We start from the raw sequence: 20,087 nt of genomic DNA on the forward strand, positions 1-20,087 counted from the left end.
CCTTCCTTCCTTCTTTCTCCCTTCCTTCCTTTTGTCCTTCTATCTTTGCTAACAAATGATAACTTATTCATAGCACCAACCTGAATAATGGAATTTAGTTTCCATAGTAAAACACTAAACATATAATATAATTTTGTTTCTTAAAAACAAAAATCAAAATAAAGGGAGAAGTAATCTGCCATAATAGATTATAGTTAGGCAGGAATTAGCATGGCATCCATCCATCCTTACTAATAGAATCAACCTGGACCAAATAGGATTGTATTCTAAATACAGCTGTAAATATACTGTAGCCTTTCTCAAAGCAAACATTCTATCAAGTTAATATTCAGAGTCATGGGAGTTTATGTTTAGCTTGAGACATTTTGTGTTTTTTTACATGCTCATGAATTCACAAATGAATACAAATAAAGTTATTACAGGAGACCTTAAAAAGTACTTGATATAAGAAGATAAATCTTCCCTGGATTGCTTAGTATTCCTACAAAGTCCTAGCTTCCTAAGACATAAAAAATAATATGTTACAAAATAAAGAGTGCTTGATTTTAATTTCTCCAGAAATATTTGCTTTTTACATGAGCTCTGCAGCCATTTCTCTTACTATTTCACTCAAAGAATAAGACTTCTCTCATCCCTCCAAGAACTAAATGGTTGCATTGCCTGGTAGTGACCTGGATTAACACAGAGTGTGGTCACTGGAGGGATTTACAGAGTTAGTGTCCTGTGTGTTTACCTTTCAAAAGAGATAAAACCCTGTGTTATAAAATTGGAGATGGCTACATATCTTTCCTTTGGAGAGATTTATTTACATTTCAAAGGATAAAGACCCAGGATCTTATCCATCTTTTCCAAAGAAGAGAAATTATTTACACTGCAGAGACTAAAAGTATCTCCCTCTCTCAGGAGGAAAGGCGGGTACAACGGTCCCTTTTCAACACATGCACAAAAACTGTTCATTCACGTGTCTCTCATCACATTGCCTGAAGGGTGCCAGGCATAGGCAGATCAATGCTGCCATGATTCTTCATCCTCCTTTATTGCTGTGAGTAAATGAAGTTTTAACTCTGACCCAAAGACTTGGCATTTCTGCTAGTATCTATCTACATCCACATTGCACACATCTACCTCCTTATCTGTATCTATATCTATAATTACCTGTATCATATATATGAATATGTAACTGTGCATGTAAGGTAACAGCTCAGATGCCTTGTAGTTTCTGTCTTAGCATTTAAATGAGATATAAGTCAGTCTAAACTTTCAATACTTTCAGTTTTCCTATTTACAACACCAAAATGTTTTACTAGTCCACTTAAGAACAAAGATTCTGTAGTGTTTCTGAAGTGTGGACATACAATAGAATCTTATTAAAATATTCATAATTTGATGCAATAATTATATAAATGTAATAGTTGAAAGTGCATATTTAGAAATTATGCCAATCTCTAAGCTTGATGGCTATCAGTTTGGAGTCATAACAATAAGTTGCGTGTTCAAGAAGGCTGACTAGAAGCGGCTAGTGAACACCACTCTCACAGAGAGTAAACAAATTGGTGAATAAATACTAGCTCTTCAACTGGATCATCTAAGAAATCATGCTGGTATTCACTAAGGAAGCAACACAACCTGGGAAGAGCAGAGGAGAATAAATCTTTGCAGTCACCCACCTGAGCACCAACACTAGGGCCCTTCTGAAAAACACACGCCTATAGACCTGTGATCTCCTCTTGGGCTCCCATCCCCTAACCATGCTGCCTGCCGCCTACTGAGAGTTCAGCCCGTGATCTGGGAAGCAGCCTGCTCCTCCCAGTCACAACCAGCACCTAAACCCTGGGTTATCCCAACCTGGTCATGCCCTATCAGGACACATATATGCTCTCCAGAGTGCCATCTAGTAGCCTGTGAACTGGGAAACTATCCCATTTTAATTGTGATGGCACCTGACCACTTCCCTCAGGGCCTGAGGTCTGGCCAACTCAATCATCCAGCACCACCACAACCAACACCGAGCCACATGGGCTTAAAATGGAGCCCCTTGTTTTACACGAAACAGCAGTGCTACCACATCAGAGAACAGGAAAGCCAGAAAGCTATCTGTATCAGGCTGAGCGATCTAAGTTCCGTTCCTAAACCACTCCCATGGAGAGTCATAAAACAAGCATTTCCTGAGACTCTCAACCATATTGTGGTCTGGAGATAGACTACAGTGTGTGTCTGAAACAGGAGTCACAAGCCCCAGAACAGGGATGTAGTAGGGTAACAGTCTAGGTTGCTGCCTATCTAGGACAAGGAGCTGGTTCAGCCCCCCCAGACTCCCACAGAGATGTCAGCGCATTTCACCAGGAGCTCCTCCCAGCCACCCTCATTAGGTCTTGTGCCTGTGCTCACCGTAGCGGTCCTTGTGGGCAAGGCATGGGCTCCAGCTCTGCCTAGCTGTGTCTACTCGATCCCTGTAGAGCAGGAAGCTCAGGAAACTGGGAACTCTACCGTCCAGTCATCTGCTTGCACCACAATTGGCTCTCACCTGTGAGCACAATCTACTGACCTGTAGGTTGAAACACATAGCCCAATACAAAACCTACTGACAGAAGTGAAGAGGGCCATAGAAGCAAATCCAAGAGACAATACCTAACATACTCTATAGTTACACCCCTTGCAGGCTGTGGGAAGAAAGGAAAAAAGATTTATATGGGCAAAGAAAAAGAAATCTATCTGCACAAAAGTAATTACAAAAATTAGAAGTGCCAGCCTCTCCAGGTAAAAAGAAACCAGCACAAGAATTCTGAAACCATGAAATACCTGAATATTGTGACATTACAAATGGATCACACTAGCTTTCCAGCTATGGTCCCTAACCAAAATGGAAACCCAGAAAGGACAGATACACAATTCAAAGCATGGATTGCAAGAAAGTTTACGGAGATCCAAGACAAGGATGAAAATTGACACAAAAAAATTTCTAAACTAATCCAGGAAATAAAGAACAGATCAACATCTTGAAAAGCAATCAGTCAGAGCTGCTAGAATAAAAAAACTTACTTAAGAAATTTCAAAATACAATTAAATGTTTTATCAATAGACTAGACAAAGCAGAAGAATTCCAGAACTTGAAGACCAGTCTTTTCAACTTGCATAGTCAGACAGACCCCAAGAAAAAAAAAATTTAACAAACACAAAGCCTTTCAGGAATATAGAATTATGTAAAGCCACCACATCTGGAAATTATTGGATTTCTGAGAGAGAAGGACAAAAAGTAAACAATCTGGAAATATATTTGAGAGAATAATTCAAGAAAACTTATCTAATCTTCCTAGGGAGGCAGACATCCAGATAGAAGAAACACACTTGCGATATACTATACAACACCTGTGATACACTATACAAAACACATATTACCAAGCACATAGTCCTAAGATTGTCTAAGTTCAATGATAAAGAAAATTATCTTAATGGAAGCTAGAGAAGAAAAGGGTCAGATCACATACAAAGGGAACCCATCAAGCTAAAAGCAGATTTCCTAGCAGAAACTTTTCAATTCAGAAGAGATAGGGGTCTAGTTACAATATTTTAAAAAAAAGAAGAAGAAAAAACCACTAATCACATCCTGCCAAACAAAACGTTATGAGCAAAGAAGGAAGAAAATCTTTCTCAGGTGAGTAATCACTAACAGAATGTCTTACCATTAGAGAAGCCTTACAAGAGATCCTAAAGGGAGTTCTAAATGTGGAAACAAACAAACAAAAAAAAAGGTACTAGCCACCACAAAAACACAATTAAGTACACAGCCCACAGACCCTAAAAAGCAACAAGCTTTGACAGGATCATAACCTCACATATCAATATTAACCCTTAATGTGAATGGGCTGAATGCTTCACTTAAAAGCAAAGGGTTGCAAGTCGAACAAAAAACAAGACTATTTTGTTCTTTAAGAAACCTGTCTGTCTACAAGAGACCCATCTCACATGCAGCAATATCCACAGGATAAAAGTAAAGGGTTGGAGAACGATCTATCACACAAATGGAAAAAAAAAAGAGAAAAGATCTTTGTTCTTATATCAGATAAACAAACATTAAACAAAACATAGTAATAAAAAAAAGGAGAAGAAAAGAATATATAATAATCAATGGTTTTATGCAAAAAGAAGACAAACTATCCTAAATATATACAAAACCAACATTGGAGCACCCAAATTCAGAAAATAAGTACTTCTAGACCTAGGAAAAGACTTAAACAGCCAGACAACATAGTAGGGGACTTCAACACCCTACTGACATTAGACAGATCATTGAGGCAGAAAACTAACAAATAACTTCTTAACTTAAATCTGACCTTTGACCAATTGGACCATATGGACACCTGCAGAATACCACAACTATTGACTACAGAATGTGCATTTATCTCATCTGTACATTTAGGTATGTAGTTATGTCTAATAATCCATACGCTCAGAAATAAAGTAAGGCTCAATAAATTCAAAAAAATTCATCATACCAACCATACTCTTGTACCATAGTGTAATAAAAACAGAAATTGATATGAAGATATCTCAAAAGCACACAGTTACATGGAAATTAAGCAAATTTCTCCTGAGTGAATTTTGTGTAAACAACAAAATCAAGTCAGAGATTAAAAACAATATTTAAAATAAGTGAAAACAGAGACATGGCATACCAAAATCCAAGGGATGCAGCAAAAGTAGTGTTGAGAGGAAAGTTTACAGTACCAAACACCTATGTCAGATATTAGTAAGATCTCAAATTAACAGTTTAATATCACACTTAAAGGAATTAGAAAAACAAGAAAAAACTAAGCCTAGATCTAGCAGAAGAAAAGAAATAACTAAAATCAGAGCAGAATTGAACAACATTGACACAGCACAATCAATAAAAAAAAGAAATCAGTGAACCCAGAAGTTGGTAATTTGAAAGGATACGGAAGATTGATAGACTGCTAGCTATACTAACAAAGAAAAAAAGAGAAAATCCAAATAAGAGCAATCAGAAATGAAAAAGCTGACATTATGAACAATTTTACAAAAACAAAAAGTTCCACAGAGACTATTATGAAAGCCTTTATGCACACAAACTAGAAAATCTAGGGAAAATGAATTAATTCCTGAACAACTACAACCCCGGCCAGATTGCAGCAGGAAGAGTTTACAACCCTGTATAGACCAATATCAAGTTTCAAGATTGAATCAATACTTTTTAAAAAGCCTACCAACAAAGAAGAGCCTCTAATCAGATGAATTCCATTATGAATTTTACCTGACATACAAAGAAGAGCTAATCCTTGTCCTACTGAATCTAACCCAAAAAATAAAGGTGGAGAGACTCTTCCCTAACTCATTTTATGAAGCTGGCATCATTCTGATGCCAAAATCTCACCAAAAAAGCAACAGAAAAGAAAACTACTGTCTAATATCCCTGATGAACAGAGATTAAAAAATGCTCAGTAAAATACTAATAAACTGATTCCAGAAGCACAGAAAAAAAGTAATTCGACATGATCAGGCAGGTTTTATTCCTGGGAGGATTGGTTCAACTTATACAAATCAATACATTTAATTCACTACATGAACAGCAATAAAAACAAAAACTTTACGGTTATCTCAATAGATGCAGAAAAAACTTTTGATAAAATACAACAAAACTTCATGATAAAAAGCTCTCAACAAACTAGGCATCAAAGGGTCATACCTCAAAATAATAAAAGCCATGTATAACAACCCAGAGGCAACATCATACTGAATGGCAAAAGTTGGAAGCGTTACCCCTGAGAACTGCAACAACACAAGAATTCTCACTCTCACCACTATTTAAAAAGTACTGGAACAATCATGCATGAGATACATTTAAAAGGCATCAGAATAAAAAAAGAAGTAGGAAGATCTTCACTGACAAAATGATTCTATACCTAGAAAACCCTAAAGACACCAGCAAAATCCTCCTGGAACTGATAAACAATTTTAGTAAAGCTTCAGGATACAAAATCAATGTACAAAAATCAGTAGCATTTCCATACATCAGTAATATTCAAGCTGAGAGCCAAATAATAAATGTAATCTCATTTACAACAGTCACAAAAATATAAAATACCTAGTAATACATATAACCAAGAAGATGAAAGATCTCTACAAGAGGAACTGCAAAACACTCCTGAAAGAAATCATGGGTGACACAAACAACTGAAAAAGCATTCCATGCTCCTCAATTGGAAGAAATCAATATCACTAAAATGTCCATACTACCCAAAGTAGTCTACAGATTCAGCACTATTCCTATCAAAATACAGATGTCATTTTTCATAGAATTAGAAATGTCTATTCTAAAATTCATACGAAACTAAAAAAGAATCAGAATCCCCCAAACAATCCTAAGCAAATGGACAAAGCCAGAGGCATCACATTAATCAACCTCAAATTATACTACAAAGCTACAGTAAACAAAACAGGATGTTACAGATATAAAAACAGACACGTAGCCTAATGGAACAGAATAGAGAACCCAGACATAATGCCACACACCAACAACCTTCTGATCTCCCACAAAGTCAACAAAAATAAACAGTGGGGAAAGGATAGCGTATTAAATAAATGATGCTGGGATGACTGGTTACCATAAGCAGAAGAATAAAACTAGACCACTGCTACTCACTATATAAAAAAATTAGCTCAAATGGATTAAAGGTTTAAATGTAAGCCCTTAAACTATAAAAAATCTAGAAGAAAATCTAGGAAATACCATTCTTGATGCTTGCCTTAGTGAAAAAATTATGTACTAAGCCCTCCAAAGAAACTGCAGCAACAACAAAAAAATACAACTGGGACTTAAATGAACTAAAGAGCTTCTGCATAGCAAAATAAATTATCAATGGAGTAAACAGAAAACCTACAGAATGGGTGAAAATATTTGCATTCTATGCATCCAATAAAGATCCATTATTCAGAATCTATAGGAAATTTAAACAATTCAAAAAGTCCCCAAAAAACAAATTACATTAAAAAGTAAGCAAAAAACTTGAACAGACACTTATCAAAAGATTTACATGCAGCCAGCAAGCATATGGAAAGATGCTCAACATCATTAATTATCAAAGAAATGCAAATCAAAGTCACAGTGAGATACTATCTCACACCAGTCAGAATGGCCATTATTAAAAAGTCAGAAAATAACAGATGTTGGCAAGGCTGTGGAGAAGACGGAACCCTTATACACTGTTGATAGGAATGTAAATAAGTTCCATAACTGTAGAAAGCAGTTTGGAGATTACTCAAGGAACTCGAAACAGAACTACCATTTGATCCAGCATTCCCATTACTGGATATATACCCAAAGGAAAATAAATTATTCTACCAGAAAGGCACATGCACTCCTATGTCCATTGCAGCATTATACACAATAGCTAAGACATGGTATCAATGTAGGTGTCCATCAGTGGTGGACTGGATAAAGAAAATGTGGTACATGTACACTGTAAAATACTATGCAGCCATGAAAAGGAATTAGATCATGTTTTTTTGCAGCAACATGAATGAAGCTGGAAGCCATTTCCCTAAGTGAATTAATGCAGGAACAGAAAACCAAAAACCGTGTGTTCTCACTTATAAATGGGAGCTAAACAATGGGGGCACACTGACCAAAAGATGGGATCACTGGGGACTACAGGAGGTGGGAGTGGAAAAGGGAGATAGGGCAAGGGCTGAAAATCTTCCTATTAGATACTATGCTCACTTCTTCAGTGATGGGATCAATCATAACTCAAACCTTTTTATTAGGTGATATGCCCATGTCACAAACCTAGATGTGTACCCCTGAATCTGAAATCAAAGTTCATACATTTTTTAAAAGAAAAACTATAAGAAAATATGCATTCATGTTCTTCAAAGCACAATATCATTTTACAACATATTATGATATTATTCATAAAAACAGGAAGCCACCTTCATTTTTTGTTTTACCACCACATTTTATTTTGATGGTTTTCTTTTCATTTTTGAAAACCATATTCTTAATATTAAATGATTGAATGATTTTATAAATATGAATTATGCATTACGTATACAAGTACCACACCATTGCATTCTCAAGGAAAAGAAAATAAATTACTTATTTTCTATAAAATATAGTGCAAATTTTCTAATAATTATATTTGCAAAACATAATGATACAGAAAATATTATAAATGCAGATATTAAATATATGTATTAAAAGTCTATTACCTGTTACAACAATGAAGATATCTTATATTCATGAATTCTAAATTGTAACGTTAATTTTTCTATAGAAAAAAATAAATTGCAGGCTTTTAATTGCTTATTAGTTATTCATATTACTATTGTATAATGTATTGAATAACTATATCAAGTAATCATGTTTTATAAGATACTTATATTTATATTTACTATTAAATTATAACTTTGTCAGAATGAAAAACAACACTCCAATGTTATTTAGAAACTTTTCAACTTTAGATAATCCTTTGCAAAATATCAATACATATTATTTTATTCTAAGATTCAGTGGATTTTTAAATCCAACTAATTAAACATATATAAATCTTTTTGCTTAATTTTCTGTGTCTATTTGATTTGCACATTGTTCTCATCCTTTTAATTTTTTTACATAAGCAGAAAATAAACATACTATTAAGGATTAACTTTTGACATAGAAAATAGCTAATATAGATACCAGCACCAGTAGGCTGACTATAGAAGTTAGTAAAATTAGCACCTACAACCATGGTTTTAGGTTGTAGGTTGTAGGGAAACAAACACTGTTCCTAGCGACAAAATTTAGTTTGATTTTACCTTTCGGAGCTGCATGGATGTGACTATTATTATTGTCATTGCTCTTCAACATTCTTATAATATAAAAGACCTGAAGATTACCTTTAAAGAAACAGCAAGAGATTTTGTAATACCATATACCACATGAAATTGATTGGACAATGACTGCAATTGTACATACTGATAAATTCCTCAGTTTGGCATTTTAAGGAGGAATGATCATTGATTAGGTTATTCTAAAAATCATTTTAGATAGGTATAAAGAAATATGATTTTCTTTTAACTTCTTCAAATAATTGAATCATTGATAATAAGATGGGTAATCATAAATTCTTCCCAAATGCAATAAATCCAAAATTTCAGATGCAATTTATAACATTTAGTGATTGTATTTTCTCTTTAGGGATCAATTCATATTATGCTACATGAATTCAAATAACTTGAATCTAATATTGGTAGAATTCTAACATTCAGATAAATCTAAGGTTAGAAGTCAAATAAAAGGGAGAAATAATTATGACACAAGACAAGGCAAGGAAGAAACCGGTGGTATTTCACTGGAATGAGAAATATTAGTATTCACCTTTCTAAAGAATGTATGATTCCTCTGCATTAAAGTGTTTCAACGGCTGAACCTCCAGCATTCTTTACAAATTGATGTCGATTCTCTCCAGGGATGACCTCTGCTATCTCTCATCGACTCCAGGCATATAATGAAAATTAGTGCCCAACAATTCCTACACAGTGAAGCACAAAGGCAATTCCCAGAAGAGACAGCCCATGCAGTGAGTCTTACAAGGTTATATTGACAGAAAGTGTAACAATCTCTACTGGCAGAAGTCTGGGAAGCATATATAGGTAAGCATGGATTTTAAATTTGAAAACAGAATAGAAGTCTTGATTATGTTGAATCTATTGACATGGTGCACCTGACTGAGAATAAGAATTTAATATGTTGGCTCAATCATCTGGGACTGGTTTGCAGGGTCTCTTAGATGGGTTAATTGACACCTGGATTCAGTGACTGCCTCCATTCACTGATGATGCTATGCAAGTGTCTCCGTGCTCTTCTACAGGGAATAAAGTCTAAAGGCTGAATGCTCAAAAGCCTGTGAATAATGGATTCAGCCACACCACTTCTGACCACAACATGCTTGTTCATGAGAAACAGTCAGGTACACACAAATTATGGAAGTTTTATGCTGTTTTATATTCCAATATGGTGCAAATGCCCTCTACTCTAAAGATCACAATGTTAAGAAAAAAAGAAAAAAAAAAGGACTGAAAAATCCTTTAAGATTAAAGAAAAATTAAAGTTGTGTGACAAACGAATGTGACATGTGTTCCTGGATTAGTCCAGAAATTTTTTAAAGTGCTATGTGGCTCTATTGGAGCATCATTCAAATTTTACTATGAATTGCCCATTAATTCATAGCATTGTATTAATAGTAAATATTTTGAATTTGAAAATTTTACATTGGTTGCCCAAGAGTATGTTCTTACACTCACAAAATATAAACTCTTTGTGGCTTAAAAATTCATGATATCTGCAATTTACCCTCAAGTAGTTTCATGACGTTCACAGTACCAGAGCCTCCTTTCTGGTTCATTTTGCTGAAGTGCCCTGCAATGGACCAAAGGAATAAGTGACTCTTTTCTAGCCTCCAAGAAATCCCTATGTCTATTTTCCAGGATTATAATGTATCGGGGCAAGGGTAGTATACAAATCTAATGATGATTGTTGATTATTGTCTTTAAAAATACCTTAATTCCTGGAGACCTAAAACAACATTGTGGTACATTGGGTAAAGCCTGGGGAGGTCAGAAATTACATTTTTCCCTAGTCCTCTCACAGTGAGTTGGCTGAGGCTGTGGAAACTTGATATTTACTCTCCCAGTTCCACTTGGGAATTAATATAATTCATCACTGAGAAAAAAACTATGTTGATTCCCTGACCCATGAATTGAGGGATAATATTGTAAGAAGACCCAAGTTTAAATCCCCTACAACTGTCCTCTCACCCTACGAAGATAGGAAGCAAAATAAGTAATACATTCCTTAGACTATTAGAGATTAGCGTTGAGCAAGCACTTGATATCTGTAAAGGTTGTGATTCCTACAACATATATTTACTTCTGATTGGCTAGTACAAAAGCCAGATTGTCTATAGCAAAATATTATATATAATTACAAACTCAGTCAAGTGTTGAAATCGATCATCAGCCAATCATAACTGAATTCCTGGATTTATTAACAATCCTGGGGAACGTTCTCACAGCTCTTTGCATTTGCCATGCAGTTACTGACCTAGCAAGTGCTTTCTTTTCCTTATTTATAAGTAAAAATAATGAGTCAGATGTGTTGTTTTCCCCAGTTTAAACATTTGAGAGGATTTACCACACTGCACAGTGAATACTAATGAAAGGTTTTCATATGAAGGGAATCAATACAGAGCAGTGCAATAAAGTGAATGCAGGCAAGCATAGAAAGCCTAAGAGACATTTCAATGACCCAAACTCCTCATAGCTCCATCTTTGCACACAGATGGACTTAGCTTTTTTTTTTTTTTTTTTTTGTATTTTTTAGTAGAGATGGGGTTTCACCGGGTTAGGCACGATGTTCTCTATCTCCTGACCTCGTGATCTGCCCATCTCCACCTCCCAAAGTGCTGGGATTACAGGCTTGAGCCACCACACCTGGCCTGTCCCCAAAAATTTTAACAGGAATATTGGCTTTCAGAATTCCAAGTATCTTTCAGTGTGAGAACCTCAGAAGTACCCTTAGTCAATAATCAGGTCGTGCTTGTCAACCAGGTAGACCAGTTGGAAGCCATCAGTTTGTACAGAATATCCATTCATTTATTCATTCATTCACTCCACCTAAGCCCTACTCCCAGAAAATGACAAACCTCAGTGATCAGTTCTAGTGTCTTTTTCATGCCTTTTCTATACACTTTCCTAAAGCTATCTCTTTCTTAAGATAGGACTGTATTTCGTTTGCAAATATTTTATTTGGTAATATTTGTTCATCGTCAATATCTTTACATGTAGTTAAATTATTTAATAGCATTTCAGTTATCATCCCAGGTTGATATTTATGTAAAATCCAAGTTTTCTCTGACTTCCGGGCTCTTATGTATTACTGTTTACTGCCTAACTCCAATAAACATTCAGTAGCCATTTAAAACAGCATTTTCATAACAATATTAATCATCTCTATCTAAAATATCCTTCTTTCTGTTTTCCTATTTCGGAGAATAGCACACTTAAAAACCCACTCCATAAAATCAGCTCTAATGTTCAATTCTTTCTTTCTTCTACACCCCATCAACTCTATTCTCTTTAATACTCTAATTCCCCTTTGGTAGTTGAGGTCCCTGGATGAAAAGTATTCCCTCAATAACTTAATGGGACAAACTCTAACATGGCTTCTAGTAACATGAGAGATCTTCTTCCCCTCAAAATGAGAAAAGTAAATAAAGATAGATTGTAAAAAACTCGAGCTACTTTGAATTAACATGTTCTCAGAGTGATATATGGTTATTTTATCCAAATCTGGATTTTTTTCCCCCTCAGGATTTCTAGTCTATCATGATTTTCCACTTACTGAGGCATCTTGGCATTACAAGTAAAGCTTAAGTCTTTCCTTATATCTATTGTTTACATATAGTATACAATCCAAAATGTGAAATACAGAAATAAAGAGATAATACAAATATAAAATAAAATGATTTTAATAAAGCATTGGTATATCTATATAATTGAATATATAATAAAAAGAGACAGTAATAAAAAGGGACACGTGTGCATATGTAGCCACAGGGATGGCTCTTTAAAGCAGTATGCTAAGTTAAAATTAAAAAGACAACACCTACATTCTATGTAATTCTGTTTATATAACAGTATAGAGAAGGTTAAACAAAAGGGACTGAAATCAGATCAGTTGCTACAATTGGGTGAAGGTAGGGTGAGATGCTAACTACAAAGGGAAGTGGAGGAACTTTTGCATGTGATGAAATTGTTCCGTAATTTATCCTTGTAGTTGTCAAAACCTATTGAATTATACAACTTAAAGAGTAAATATTGCTGTTGGTAAATAATACTTCAATAAACCTAAAATAAACGAACAAACAAAAGACTAGTAAGGTAGTGCATGTTTTTATTGGTGACCTATTATTTCAGCTAAGGAAGAAAGGTTTGTGAAATACCATTTAAATGTTTATGTATATTATATATGAAATATATAGTGTGTATTTCATACATATGCAAATATATTAATGTTTTCAGACATATTTGACACTATATAAGTCCATTGTATTTCCAAATTTTCTTCATTATTATCTTTTAAGTCTCTATAACAGAGTTAGCAAGACTTCTTGATTTAAACACCTGACTTAAACTGATTTAAACTACATATCTCTCATGTATGACCATTTGTTTCTGTCCCCAACTTTGCCTACCTATTTCTCCACACTGCTCTACCGGCTTACTTCAAATGTCTATTGATGGCTCTGTCTGTCTTCAGTATTTGTCATCTTCTATCTGTGGAAACAGAATTTGATTTTCTGAAACACAAATTTCAACACGATGTTCCCTGATATGGAAAATAGATGAATGAGTTCCCATTGCTTTTAGATGAAGTGTGGATTCTTTAATAAGATACCTATGATTTAAATTATATTTCCTGTTCCTCTATCCCTGAACTCAACATTTTAGACAGATTTAACTGTTTGTAGTTCCTAGAACATGGTATACTCTCTTATGACATAGACTTAAAAAAACTGATTTCTTTTTATTGTGACTTTTCTCCATGCCACTTCTTTCCTTCTTTGCCTGATTCTTACTCAGATTTCGTATTTTGTATTTTACTCACAATGTCATGTCTTTAAGAAAAAGTTTTTCTGATGCCTCCCAACTAGTGTTAGGAATACCTCCATATACATGCGTATCATCATTCTCTTTATTTCCACTGAAGCATGTATCACACCATATTATGATGATATCTATACCTTTACTGGTATCAACCCCATGAGATTAGAGTCCATGAATATACTCTTAATATGTGGTCCATATTCCTTTCTCAATAATTGTTAAAATAATTAATGTAAAATGAAATATTTGAAATTGCCTTCAGAGTTTGTTAGAAAAAATCTTAGACAAATTAAATTTAATGAAGTTTAATTGAACAAAGAATGATTCTCTAATTGTGCAGCCTCCCCAACCATAATAGGTTCGAAGAAATTCTGTCTTGTCACGTGGATGGACAAGATTCATGGAAAGTGACATATAGAAAACAGAAGGGAGTTACAGAAACAGCCTGATTTCTTACCACTCAGTGTTTGCCTTCTTTGACTACTGTTTGAACAGTTGGACACCTATGAGTGGTTGAACTAAGACTGCTCTGACTGGCTGCGACTTGGTTACTTGTTACAAGAGTATGATACAATCTGTTTACATGTCCAGTTAGGTCACAGTTCACTATGTATAGAGAAACCTTTAGGCGAACCTTACAAAAGGCAGATTTAGGCAAAATTTCATTTAACAGTACATCTGAATCTCAATAACTAAGATGATATTGTTTCTATAGATACATTTTAGATTAAAAAACCACCCTAAAAAGTAATGATACTGCTTATGTGAAGAGATTACAATGGTTTGGCACAGTGCCTCCGGCCTGTAATTCCAGCAATTTGGGAGGCCAAGGCAGGCGAGCTCTTGACCCCAAGAGTTCGAGACCAGCCTGGATAAGATAGAGACACCCCAAAATCTACAAAAAATACAAAAATTGACTGGGCTTGATGGCACGCGCCTGTTGTCCCGGCCACTCAGAAGGCTGAGGTGGAAGGATAGTTTGAGCCTAGGAGGTTGAGGCTGCAGTGAGCTTTAATCATGCCCCTGCACTCCAGTCTGGGTGACAGAGTAAGACCCTGTGTCCAAAAAAATAAAAATAAGTAAATAAATGAAAGAAATCACAAGATACACGATTTATCAAGAATTGCTAAGAGAGTAGATCTTGTTTTCACCATACACAAACACACACACACAAACACACACACAGAGTGGACATATTAATTAGTCAGATTTTAGTAATCATTTCACAATGCATATGGAGATAAAAAATTAGCTTAATGTATTCTAAATTTTAAAATTTTCACATTTTCAAAATATAAATAATTTTAAAAATTATATATTTCTTGTTCAACTGAATTTTAAGTACATTCAGAAACATGATGGTCTGTATTTTGCAACACTTTTCCTGGCTAGGATGCTGTTACTCCATCCACTTTAAACACCACAGCAGTCCCTAAAACAGAAAAGATTCCCGGAGGAGGATATACTGCTGTCAGTGGTGTTTAGCTCTTGTCCTAATCCTTGCTAAACCAGTTATTCTAATTAACATTTCAAACAAAGATCACAAAGGATAGGTTCAAAGTACAGTCTACTTTTCTTCAAAGGGGAAACCCACTATTATCCCGCAAGAATAAACCCTTTATTTTCCTAGACATTCTTTAAAATGCTGCATTGACTTTTCTTTTCTTTCTGTCTCTCTCTCCCTTTTTTCTTTTTTAAATATAACCACAGACCTGAATCTGCAGCCTCATATATGAGTTATACAGTGAGTTGTGTTTCAGAACTGTTGTATATAAATGAATTAACAGATCCAATTTAATTTCACCACAAAAATGGTTTCAAAAAAATAACTTTGCTGGCTGTTAAAATGTAACTGGTCTTTGTTATTAGACAAAAACCTATTTGGTAATGTTATATTTTCAAATTATAGATTCTTAATATTTTTTCAAAACTTCTAATATCAATGCTGAATTAAGAATTGTGAAAACAAGTGTACTGTCAAGGTTATAAAATCGGACTGTCAAACTATCTCTTTTAAAATTTGCATATCAAAAACAATGAATTAGTAAAACACATTTGATGAATGTTGAACTCCATAAACAATGCAGACATTATATCTATGATAAGAATAGGTTTTATTAATGTTATGAGAAATGGGGAACACTTGAAAATAGTTTTAAACATTTTGGCCATAAACAGTTGATGCAACACATATGCAAAAATTAAAATTATGATATACAAATACATCAAACTTTTAAATGATTAAATTATACATGTGATTATATAGAATAATTACATATGAAATGTTAATTTATCTAGTTACTTATGGGACAAAAGGGGGGTAAATTGTGTGGTTTACCTGTAAGGATGAAACTCAACAGAAGTATCTATAAAAGAAGAGCTGAAAGTCTGTATCTCTTGGGAATGGAGTACTGACAACTCCTTTTGAAGTTGCTTTTTTCTTTTTATATTTACTTGTATAGGTCGCAAAGGGCTGACCTACATTTAAGCCACTGACAGCATTCTCACAGATACCAGTTTGAATTAAAAGCTCATTTTTCCAGTGGTCACACTCATGATGTATTTTTGCTCAAGGCTGCTGGTTGTAGATACTCAAAATCTGTTTTTAAAATTCTTCTATGTTCTATATTGTAAGACTCTGTGATAGTGACAGAGTGGCTTTGTATGCTTCGGCCTATTCAAAGTTCTTTTGATTAAACGTTATGAATATCTTGTCTATTAATATATTTTAATGCAATAAAATACATTAACTATAGATGGTCAGATTATTTCTTAACAGCCCAAAACTGTAAAATATGAGAAAGAGAGAAAAATAGGGACAGAAACAGAGAGACAGAAAAAAAAGCAAGTTGGAATAAAGAGGGTCCCTGATAATATGCTCATATTAGCCACTGGACATAGGGAAGACAGCCTTTTAGAGTTAGCTCTAAATCAACACATAATGGACATAACCAGAAATATTCTATCACCTAAAATTGTAAAAAAGACATCATGGTAACTAATCTTCAGTGCAAGTAGAATGAATCTATTAAAACTAATAACAAAACCTAAAGGGTGCTCTTGCCAGTACTTAAACAGCTGAAGTGCTAATCAAAGACAAATGAGGCTAGGGACATGTAATAACTTATCCCTTCATTATTTATTCCACATTCAGGAAGATGAATTCTTAAACCTATTCTGATCTGGAGGTCTGAACCATCTAAAACTGTGGTTCTAAAACTTTAGCATGTATGAGAATAATTTAGAGTGCTTGTCACAGCACAGGTTCTGGCAATGTAACCACTGAATTACCATTTAATTCTGATTCAGTTGCTGATTCATTCTGATCCATCTAGATTAGCAGGGCCTGAGAACTGGATTTCCTCTCAGCCCTTCAGGTACTGGTTTGAGAACCACTGATCTAAACCATGTAAATCAGCCTATAGTTTATAATTTATCAGCAAGAAACCTTCAAATTCCACTGAGTTCACTCACAGTGAGAAAGATCATGTTTGCCAGTTGATAGAAAAAACAAGCTGCTTTGGCTTTTGTAGTTCTTACTGGGGGAAAAAAACAAAACGTCAATTAGTATTCTGGTTTTATACATCAACTTTTGAGAATTTTGTTAGCTTGAGTCATCTGCAAGAGTATTCAAATTTGGGATCTAAACAGATCAATTTTGTAGGCTGCGTAGGCTACTCAAAAAGATATGCGGCCTTTATACTGGTCTTTCCAAGTGGCAGCCCACACATTAAATTTCCAATATAGTAATCTCAGTGTTCTCTAAGTAGCATTTTTCTTCAAAACATTGGCAGAAATAAAATAATTTGTATAAACCAAAGATATTATTAAAAGTAATTTCATTTTACATTTTAAGTCCTTGATTATGTCAACAGTGAAACAACTCTAAGATACCTGTCAGCATCTTTTCTTTCACCCAGGTTAAAAAAAAGTCAATAAATCCACTTAAAAATACAAAATATGCCCAATCCAAATAGTTTATTTTTCAGATACGTTTTAAGGCTAAAAAATAGTCACTAGGTTGTTTGGAATTGTTTTATGAGTTTTTATATGGAACTTGTTATTTAATTTTGCACACCATCAAGACTTTACCTAGATTTTGTAAGTCTGTTGCCAGATATCATGCATATGAAGGCAAAAAGAAATGTCAAATTAGACATGAAGTTGAACAAACATTTGAATATTTATGCCTAAAATTATTTTCTTCAAAATACTTGAGATTCAAATCCACAAATAACGTGATAACTTCTTGCTGTTTAGAAAATATATTATTTTAGAAATACATCTAAACTTGAGAAAATAAATATTACTTGTCAGTGATATTTACTGTTTATGCACACACAGTCACATACACATATACGTACAAGAAGCTCCTGTTTTGAACCCAAAGCAACATTATGTTATATGAAACATTCTTCCTGTCAATCCTTTAAAGATAAGAAACAGTTCTTATGGGAAATATATGCATATATATACGATTATAATTATAATTTTCAGTTCATATATACGAAACTAGGGTGATTACAAATACTTTTTGTCTATGTAACAAAATGTCTAGTTTCTTAAGGGCTTGGTACAGCACAGGTTCTGGGAAATAAGTGAATAACTTAAAATATATATTTATTAATAAACTGGGCATAAATTGTTTTATTTAGCTAGAATCAATAGAATTTCAATTCTGATGCAATATATTTTTTTCTACGATATGAACATATAAATTAGAAGACTATTGTTTGCCCCTATCTCTAGTTCTCTCCCTAAATCAAAGGTAGTATTGGCATTCCCAGCATCACTCAATATTCCCACTCTCCCTGGTTTGTTCATTTATTTTTTGACCTACTATAATATTAATTTGCAGGTATACATTTTTTGATAAAGTTATGTAGACTTGGCTTTAGTGAAGTCCTTCCAGAAATGCGAAGAACTAAATGTATCTGCAGAGCATTTAAAAAAAAAAAAAAAAAAAAAAAAAGCCTATATAACAATTGTAAAGACCAAAAGAAAGCTTTCCCTTTGCCCTCTAAAGGTTTCATGAAAATGAACTGACAATAGGCAGATCAATAGGAGAAAAAGGTATACAAATGTATTTAATGTCCATAAGCATGGAGGAATCACAGGAGGAGAATTACCCAATAAGCTAATGAGGTTGACATGTATGTATACTCTTATCAAGAGGGGAAGAGGAGATGGCCATTTTGAAATGTAAATAGTTTTTAGGGGGAATAAATGAGTCTACTGCTCAGAGGGTAGTTGATAAAAAATTTTCTTGAGGAATTCAATGGGACCAGAGAACAGAGTTCATTTGAGTTTTGGGTGTCGTGTTTTAACTTTCAGTTTCTTCCTCTGTGATTTGAGTTTTGGATCTTCTCTTGTTAATGACGTTTCAGGGAGGGGATTGAAGGCAATTGTGTTCTTCTTTGGTGTGTCTGTTTTCTAGGCAGATAAGTAAACTTCAGAGAACAGCCTCGTTTCTTACCTGGGCAGAGACACGGGACTGAGAGGGAGGAGAGGAAGGGAAGAGAGACCTCCAGGCTACTTCTTTAGTTCAGCAAGTCAAAGTGCCATATTTTAAGATATTGTTTTCTGAGCCCCAACACAATAAAAAAAGTTCTAAACATTTTCACATAAAAGCTTTTCCCTGATCTACTTAATGAAACCTGACTAACTTATTTAATTGGGTTACACAAATGTTTGCAAACTCTTTTATGTATTGTCAGTCGCCCAATGGGTTCTCCTTACCCACTGCCCAGACAGAGCCTATCATGACCTGGAGAACTGAAATAAAGAAAGAGTAATTCATGCAGAGCCAGTTGTATGGGGATCAGAGTTTTATTATTACTCAAATCAGTCTCCCAAAAGATTCGTGAATTGGGGTTTTTAAGGATAATTTGGTGAGTATGGCACCAGTGAGTCAGGAGTGCTAATTGGTTGGGCAGGAGATAAAATCATAGGAAGTCAAAGCTGTCCTCTTGCACTGAGTCAGTTCCTGGGTCAGGACCACAAGACCAGATGAGAGAGTTTATTGACCTGGGTGGTTCCAGTTGATCCATTAAGTTCAGGGTCTGGAAAGTACCTAAAGCACTGACCTTAGGTCTTAAAATAGTGATGTTATCATCAGGAACAATTTGGGGAGGGTCAGAATTTTGTAGCCTCCAGCTGCATAACTCCAAAATTTTTAATCCTCTGGCTGATTTGATAGTCCTACAAAGGCAATCTAGTCCCCAGGCAGGAAGGGGGGCTCTTTTGAGAAAGGACTGTTATCATCGTCGTTTCAAAGTTAAACTATAAACTAAGTTACACCCAAAGTTAGTAGGGCCTAGGCCCAGGAATAAGCAAGGACAGCTTGGAGGTTAGAAGTTAGATGGAGCTGTCAGTGTTCAATTTCTGCCTTTGAGTGAGAACATGTGGTGTTTAGTTTTCTGTCC

Source organism: Rhinopithecus roxellana, chromosome 1 (assembly GCF_007565055.1).
Source record: "Rhinopithecus roxellana isolate Shanxi Qingling chromosome 1, ASM756505v1, whole genome shotgun sequence".
Classification (NCBI taxonomy): Eukaryota; Metazoa; Chordata; class Mammalia; order Primates; family Cercopithecidae; genus Rhinopithecus; species Rhinopithecus roxellana.